Source organism: Oryctolagus cuniculus, chromosome 6 (genome assembly GCF_051225735.1).
Source record: "Oryctolagus cuniculus isolate XC-2025 breed Fujian yellow rabbit chromosome 6, ASM5122573v1, whole genome shotgun sequence".
Taxonomy (NCBI): domain Eukaryota; kingdom Metazoa; phylum Chordata; class Mammalia; order Lagomorpha; family Leporidae; genus Oryctolagus; species Oryctolagus cuniculus.
In genome coordinates, this window is record NC_142872.1 from 34,807,071 (window position 1) to 34,813,239 (window position 6,169).

General features: G+C 44.4%; 1 protein-coding gene across 4 annotated transcripts in view; it reads left to right on the plus strand.

Moving 5' to 3' along the window:
* SH3RF2 (SH3 domain containing ring finger 2) overlaps positions 1–4,382 on the plus strand; it is a 140,526-nt gene extending 136,144 nt beyond the window's left edge. For all 4 annotated transcript variants that reach the window (XM_070076260.2, XM_070076262.2, XM_070076261.2 and 1 more), the window contains one exon: positions 373–4,382. The gene's annotated coding sequence lies outside the window, so the exon portion shown is untranslated. The remainder of the gene's footprint in view (positions 1–372) is intronic.
* The last annotated feature ends 1,787 nt before the right edge of the window (positions 4,383–6,169 follow it).

Consider the following 6,169-nt stretch of genomic DNA (forward strand, 5'->3'; position numbering starts at 1 on the left):
ATACAGCTGCTACCTGCAATACCAGCGTCCGCCACGGGCACCAGTTTGAGTCCTGGCTGCTCCACTTCCAACCAGCTCCCTGTATTGGCCTGGGAAAGCAGCAAAAGACAGCCCAAAAGGCTTGGGACCCTGCACCCATGTGGGAGGCCTGGATGAACCTGCTGGCTCCTGGCTTTGGCCTAGCCCAGCTCTGGCCATTGTGGCCATTTGGGGAGAGAACCAGTGGATGGAAGTTCTCTCTCTGTCTCTCTCTGTGTAACTCTACTTCCAAATAAATAAATAAACAAACCCTTTAAAAAAAAAAACAGACTTTTAAGGAACCCAGGCTGCATTCACAGATAATGGATTCTCAACTCTTTGTCACCTTCACAGAGCCTGCCTTGGCAATCTTCTCAGGAGCAAGCTCCAGCTGGGATGTGAAGAGAACAGTCTGCCTGGATGGAAAATGTGCAATGGAGAGTTTGTGGACCACGCAGTATTCCTTGACCATCAGGAGCAGGACAGGAATACCTATAGTCTGGCCTCCAAGACAAGAGGAAAATAGAAGAAGGAGAAGCACCCATCTTCACCTGCAGTATTAATGGCTAATGGGCCAGGATGAAGAAGTGAGTCGTGCGCTGTTGCAGGTTACACCAGACTCCCACCCCAAAGCCAATGTGATTTTGCCAGCTTCTCATAGCTTGGAGGCTAACTAACAAATGAAAAGACCACACATCAAATGCTCTCCAGCTCTGTGTCTGGCCTGCCTCTCCAGCTCAGATTTAGAATAATGCATGAGATGACACCATATTCTTCTCTCAGATGTTCCATCAGAGAGGCCAATGCGTCCTGACAATGTCCCCTAGCCTTCATCCCACCCTGGGTTCCCCACTGAGCATCCAGCACCCCTCCAGCGCATCCTCATTCTCTTCCATGGCCATTCCCTTGTGTCTTTCCCTCTGATCCCTTCTCATCAAGAGGATTTCTATTGGAACACCCTGATCAAGGAAATAAGGTACATAAAAAAATGTCAGGAAAGAAATATCCATGATGTTATGAGAGATACCACAGACCACAATGCTGACAAAGAGGCTATTTGAAGTAGAAAGATGTAAAAATCAGTTATAACTGCATCCATTTATGTTTATAAATAAATCATCACAAAGAACAAGCCATTAGAAGACATTCTGCTTCAGGTTGAAAAAAAAGAAACTGTGATCTAAACTGAATTTTTAAATTATCTGTGCTATCCTGAGAGAACCACTGTACAGATAAGTAAAAGTCACAAATACCCTAAGCCCTTTTTGAAATTTTTGCTATTTTACATACGTGGCAAAGAGATGAAAAGAGAGACAGACACAGATACAGAGAGCTCCCTTACACTGTTTTACTCCCCAGTGCTCCAGTCAGTCGGGGACGAAGCCCGGAAGCAGAGCGCCAAGCTAGGGCTCCCACGTGGATGGCTAATACTCAACGACTTGAGCTTCACCACTCCCGCCAAGGGCTGCATTCGAGGGAAGCTGAAGTCAGGAGCCGGACCAGAAACTGAACCCATTCTGACATGGGATGCAAGTATCCTAGCCAACGTCTTAATCACAAGGCCAAACATCTGCCCCCCTAAACTTTTCGAACCATACATTTTCATCTTCTCCTCTATCTTGAAACACTAATAAGAATTTTGATCTTAGGCTGCCCTGATTACCATCTCTGAAAAATGTTGTTTTCAAGTTCAGGATCCTGATTTTGCATCAAAGCATTTTTAGTCTTTCATGCAATACTTCTCATAAACAAGAACAATCATCAACCAAACCGTGCTGCATTTCGCGATTACAGAGACATTTCTTCTAAGTGAAGCCATCACACACAGGACTTACACTGGCTGGCACCCATCTTTTAGCAGAATAAAGAACTTGGACATCTTAATCATATGCCTCTTTTATTTACCCACAGGAGAAAGTGATAAAAAGCAGCAAGAAGCCCAAAAGTATAATGCTTTACCTTCCAAGTGGTGAGTGAGAGGAGGTGGAACTGAACTACAGAATGGGTAATTTGATGATGACACCTCCTTCTCATGTAGGGTCAAAGATGGTGCTGTCAATTGTCAGTCCTATCTTTTTTCTGAACTACTGTCACTAAATGTTGTTTTTGTTTCCTATGGGATGAATTCAGATTGGCTTCTAGTTAGCCTTAGCAACAGTGAATATAGAGATTCTGCCTTCTAATTCTGGAATCTACTTGTCACTACCATGAGGCCTTACAGACCACCTTTAAGTTGGTTTCAGGGATTTCCTTTTCCAGGAAGAAATTTCAATGTTATAGATGATGTGGGGAAGAGTTAGGTATATGCAGGCTAGCTATATAAAAGCTAGGGGAGCAATGTAACCTTTAGTCCCCAGAAACCATTGGCCATTGGCTATTTGCAGCCTTGTTTTTTATCAAATTTTTTTAAAGATTGATTTATTTATTTGAGAGGCAGAGTTGTGGGTGGGGGACAAAAAGAGAGATCTTCCATCTGCTGGTTTTCTCCTCAGATGGCCACAATGGCGAAGGCTGGGCCAAGTCAAAACCAGCAGCTTGGAACTCCATCCAGATCTCTCACGTGAGCAGCAATGGTCCAAATACTTGTGCCATCTTCCCCTGATTTCCCAGGCACATTAGCAGACAGCTGGATCAGAAGTGCAGCAGCTAGGGCCCAAGCAAGCATTCACATGGGATGCTGGTGTCATAGGCACCGGCTTAACCCACTGTACCACAATGCTGACCACTGGAGCCTTGGCTTGAAGCCCTCTTGCTGACATTTCCGTCTTCATCCATTGGCTTCCCTCTCTCACAATTGGAGTAAGAGGAAGCTACCACTCCTAATTTTTACTAATGCTGTTTTTTAAGTCTCTGCAAACTTCCCATGACATACAGTGGAGGGTTTCACAGGGATTGAGCTCTCCCTTTGAATCCACTTACCCAAAATAAACCAAATACTTCATAAAGCACAAAAGCATCTGATCTGTTCACTGCTAAACCCAGAAGCTTTAGAAAAGCTCCCATTTTCTACAGGCTTCTTCCCTGGCTGTTCAGTTCTATCATACAGATTCCAAATGGTCAGGGGTCAAAAAATCAGGGGAGAGAGGAGATGCAGAGATGCAAGGATGAGATAAAAAGATTTCAATGAGTTAGGCCAAGAAATTTGCCTTAGAATCGTTTGCTGAACATGAAGTCTGAGTTTCATCTCCTGGGATTGTTGCTTCTTACTGTTCAGTTGAGCAGAGGTGGTTTAGGGGGCAAAACAGGAAGGAAAAAATAAACAGAGAAAAGTTTCTGCCTCCATAGAAGTATAATCAGAACTATAGACACTTGTATCTCTGCTTATTTTCTTAAAAGTACAGTGTTTTTACTAGACCAAAAGAGAATCTTTATGTGTTAATGTGTAAATGAATAGTGTTTATAAAAGGATATGTTATTCATTATGGATGATTGTATAATGAACCTTAGGTATATAAAATATATATACACATACAAGTTATTGCCTAAGAAAGCAGACATTTAAGGACTTCCAAACTTGTTATCTTTGTTCCAAAAAATAGAGAGTTCCAAGGCTGGCAGGTTATTAGTATATTTTCACCCTAAAGCTAAGGGTTGTGGCAGGGGGTGTTGTTTGTTTTCTGGTCTGGTAACTTATTACAATCAGTATGGATGACTCCGAAATGACTATTGCATGAGTGTTGGTAGGTTTCATCCACATGGAGTCAGCAGAGATCCTTGCCACATTTTGCATCCTACAAAACCAAAATGAATTTTCTAGTAAGAATAAAAACACACAAAATATGTCTTCCCTGTTGTATACCACTCAAAGCTTTCCATAAACCTTGTTTAATGTGATGTTTAATATCAGCATTGTTATCTCTTACTTAAATATCTAGTATTGGACTGTGTTTCCTGCACTTGACATGTTCATCCAGGAAAGCACATGTCAAGACCCCAAGCCACTTCCTACCAAGTGTTCAAAGAACTACCCTCAGATTGGTTCTGTCTTATGTTCTGTGATTCTGTAGTAGACTCAATGCTTTCACAACCCAAAGATGCCCTTATTTGGGTTTGTGGCCCTAATGAAGTGCTGAGTTTGCTCTTGACCACCCAGCTGATCAGAAGAAGCAAAGGGGGAAGAGGGTTTCCCCACTGGAGAGGGTCATCCACACCTTGGACATCTACCAAGAAGAGCAGTGCACCAGCAACCAGTGTATGCAATACCATCGCTCTTCACGCGGGGCACCTGAGGAGAGGCCTACCACCTAAATAGGCAGAGATTGGCTGGGACTTCCCCGCCAGAAATGTGTATTGTTCCCAGCCGTGGGTTTGTGAAGCCCCATAGGTTTTAGCATGAAACAATAAAAAGGTTTATTTTCATTTAATAGAGTTGTCCCCAGGCCTGGTTTGTTTTCAGTAGCTGGTTGAGAGCAACACTTTATCATAGGTTAAATGTCCACATGGGGGCGCCGACACTGTGGCTCAATGAGTGAAGCAGGGGCCTGTGATGCCAGCATCCCATATGGGCGCCAGATGCTCCACTTCTGATCCAGCTCCCTGCTAATGGCCTGCAAAAGCAGCGGATGATGGTCCAGCTACCTGGGCCCCGACACCCATGTGGAAGATCTGGAAGAAGCTCCTGGCTTTAGTGTGACGCAGCATTAGCCGTTGCAGTCATCTGAGGAGTGAACCAGCAGACGGAAGATCTCTCACTCTCAGTCTCTCCCTCTCTCTCTGTAACTCTGACTTTTAAAATAATATTTTTTTAAAAAGTTTATTATTGAGCCGGCGCCGTGGCTCAATAGGCTAATCCTCCACCTTGCGGCGCCGGCACACCGGGTTCTAGTCCCGGTTGGGGCGCCGGATTCTGTCCCGGTTGCCCCTCTTCCAGGCCAGCTCTCTGCTATGGCCAGGGAGTGCAGTGGAGGATGGCCCAGGTGCTTGGGCCCTGCACCCCATGGGAGACCAGGAAAAGCACCTGGATCCTGGCTCCTGCCATCGGATCAGCGCGGTGCGCCGGCTGCAGCGGCGGCCATTGGAGGGTGATCCAACGGCAAAGGAAGACCTTTCTCTCTGTCTGTCTCTCTCTCTCACTGTCCACTCTGCCTGTCAAAAAAAAAAAAAAAAGTTTATTATTTACAAAATGTCCACATGGAACACTTCATTTTTCCCAAAAGGGGTTTAGCTCCTGGTGACTTCTCTGGACATCCAGAAAGGAAGACGTGAGATGAGCATTGCTTAGCTTAGGCTTAGGTGCAGATAGGTAGGAGCAGTAGAAAGTAACCCTTTCTCTAAAGGCTAATCAGGCTATGTTCACCACTATAGAGCAATCTCTGGTGCGTGCAACCACGTGGGCCCAAGAAGGCCTTCCCTGCTTAATACAGTTTAGTTATGAGCCATGGGACCTTGGGCATGTTATTTAAGCTCCCTAGGGCTCAAATCCCTTTTCTGAGAAAATTGAACAGCACTTTCCTGAGGGACGTTAAAGACAAAACATCTTAAAATATGTAGCATGGAGCTAGCATTGTGGCACAGCAGCTTAAACTGCTGCCTGGAATGCAGGCATCTCATATGAGCATGGTTAGAGTCCCGGCTGCTCCACTTTCAATCCAGCTCCCTGCCCATGTGCTTGGGAAAACAGCAGAGGGTGGCCCAAGTGCTTAGGTCCCTGCCACCAACATGGGAGACCAGGATGGAGTTCCTGGCTCCTAGCTTTGGCCTGCTCCACCCCTGGCCATTGCAGTCATCTGGGGAGTGAAGCAGCGGATGAAGATCACTCTCTCTGTAACTTTGCCTTTCAAATACATACATACATACATCTTAAAAAAAAACACATAGCATGTTTTGAACAGTGCTTAGCATTCAATAAAAATTATGTTTTCCCATCTCCACAATGTTGGCCATACCCACTTAACACCTACATAATCATTCACTTAATATCTTGACTTTAATGGAATCCATTTTCATCTAAAATCCAATTTAAAAAGAAAACTTTGTCTAGAAAACTAGTATAATTTGCTACAGTATAAGGTAGCCATAAAATAATAATAGCTCGTATTTCCTGCATTCTTCCTACTTGCCAGGCACTTTGCTAAATGTTGTGACTAATTATCATCCTCACAGCCCTGTGAGGTCACTACTACCACTGTTCCCCTTGACAGATGAGAAACTA